The following is a 2500-nucleotide window of genomic DNA, read 5'->3' as shown; positions in this document are numbered from 1 at the left end:
AATATTATAGATCATTTTTCTTGTGTAACAATTTGTAAAGAAAATGAGGGTAATCGCTTACAGCTATTATGTGTGCCATGCAAAGAAAAGTTCTATATCTTTGTTTGAGAATATGTGAATGTGTGAAATTGCATGTTCAGCTGGGTTTGTGTGAAATACATGTATTTGTGAGCTCTGGACACTAGAGGGCGCAGTCTGCCAAAGCCTGGGCTGAAGTCTCAAACACTCCACCCTTCTCTCTTTTTCTTTTTCTCGCTTGCTCTCCCACTGTCTGTAAGTACTCCAGTCTCTTTTAATAGAAACAACCGTTAGCCTAAGCTGATACCTGGGCACCCACTCACTCCAGTCTTTTTCCATCTCCTCCACCACACTTGAGAGGTGAGCCTTCGTTCACAAAAGCTGATATAATGTAGGATCCACAGCAATTGAGCACACATCTTTCAAACACTCACCACACACACACACACACACACACACACACACACACACACACACACACACACACACACACACACACACACACACACACACACACACACACACAACCACACACACATACACACATATACCCCTACGCACAACTGCTATGCACCAGGCGGTCAGTGTGAGCTTCTTGAAGTAGTCGCTTATCACATTATCATAGAGGCCTGTGAGCCATTTCAGTGGATGCCTGTTCTTTTTCCAGCTATGACACACACACACACACACACACACACACACACACCACACACACACACACGGCCCTCCTTTTTGCCAGGTGACAGTGGTACTAGATTAAAGTGTGGGTGTGTGAGAGCAGTCTCATAGTGAACGCACTACCTATTTTGGGGAAACATATGAACAAAATTATCAGGATGAAGTGTTTTCATGCTCTGGTCCATGTGCAGTTATTTTGGTTGGAACTGATTGTGTGGCTAATTTTCTATGTTTAGATGTTGTTTATTGGTCTTGTCCATGTGCAGCTATCTTTAGCTCATATCCTAGCTCATAGCTATGATATCAACGCTCACAACTATGCTGGCTCACATCATTGCTCTGCGTACTTATCTATCATTGCTTGGAACTATGATGTGGCATCTGTGTATGATTATTTTGTTGTCTGTGGAATTATCAGTGTGTGATTGCTCTGGTCTGTATCAAGTTTTCTGTGTGTGACTAATCTGGCCTGTGTGGAAACCACCGAACTAAATTTGTGCCCCCTGATTCATGCCTCTGCAGATGGAGCTGCCATACATTCCCTGAGTGGGGGGTAGTGTGTGTGTGTGTGTGTGTGTGTGTGTGTGTGTGTGTGTGTGTGTGTGGTGGGGGTGTTTGTCCATGTGGCTGTTCAGTTACTGAGGGGGTCTGACCTTCTTCCACTAGAGTAGCAACTTCACTGAACTCCAGCAGACATACAAAAGATCCAGGACACTTTTACACGCAAAAGGAGCGGGCAAGACATATATTCACACACTAAAATACATAACCACACACACATACAGCCACACATATACACACACACACACACACACACACACACACACACACACACACACACACACACACACACTCACAGGCACAATCTTGATGAAGTCTTAACTTTCGGGACAGCACAGTAAGTACTGACTGCCCTCTTTTACTCTTTGTTTGGAATAGATCTCTCTGTATGCATACATTTGTGCACACTAACAGACATATCATTGTGGAGGTGATCTCAGAAATGTATGGCATTACATATTCAATTGACAGCTCTGTGGTTCTGTTTAAAAGGGTGGCTTTGAGTGTCTGTAAATGGACTGTGTGAGCTTGTATGTATGTATTTATGTGAATGCCTGTGTGTGTGTTTGTGTGCCTTGTGTGTGATACCCCAGCTTTTATCTGCCGCAGTACACTGCACTGCAACAGAAGTGGGTCAGTGTCAGAGAGAAAGAGAGAAGACATAAGAGAGAAATGGAGCGAGTGAATAAGAGAGATGTGTGATTAAGACCAAGCTGGAGTGGTCACGTCCCTTAATGTGTCCAGAAATCCCTCTATGTTGTCTCTGTCTCTATGTGTGTGTTTTTGTGTGTGTTTATTGTTGGGTGTTTATTTTTATGTTTATTTTAGCTGTGTGTGTGTGTGTGTGTGTGTGTGTGTGTGTGTGTGTGCATCTACACATGCATGTGTTTGTACTGTCTGCCCTCTTCCTGACCTTAAAGTTATTAATTGTGACTTTAAGTGTCACTGTGTTCCAGAAGTTTCCACTGCTCTCCTTTCAGCTAGAGATGGACCAGTCTGTACACATGTACACACAGAGACACACAGAGACACACATACATACTTGTATACAGTCCACGGACACTTTTGATGGGAGTAAAAGCATTGTTTAACGCATTTTCATATGTACCTTTCGGGATGTCACAGAATATTGACAACAACCACTATTTTATTGTCCCTTAAGATTTAAAATAAACGTTAGAAAATTATATAAGTATATATAAAATATGCATGTATTTTAAATATGTATGCAAGATACAAAGTT

General features: G+C 42.3%; 1 protein-coding gene across 6 annotated transcripts in view; it reads left to right on the top strand.

The window, feature by feature from the left end:
- The first annotated feature begins 1355 nt into the window (after positions 1–1355).
- Positions 1356–2500, top strand: part of svila (supervillin a) — a 58852-nt gene continuing 57707 nt past the window's right edge. For all 6 annotated transcript variants that reach the window (XR_013968970.1, XM_080855029.1, XM_080855027.1 and 3 more), the window contains exon 1: positions 1356–1594. The gene's annotated coding sequence lies outside the window, so the exon portion shown is untranslated. The remainder of the gene's footprint in view (positions 1595–2500) is intronic.

The sequence above is a fragment of the Sprattus sprattus genome, assembly GCF_963457725.1.
Source record: "Sprattus sprattus genome assembly, chromosome: 17".
In the NCBI taxonomy this organism is placed as follows: domain Eukaryota; kingdom Metazoa; phylum Chordata; class Actinopteri; order Clupeiformes; family Clupeidae; genus Sprattus; species Sprattus sprattus.
The sequence above is the reverse complement of the archived record's forward strand: the minus strand, read 5'-3'. Positions and strand labels throughout refer to the sequence as shown.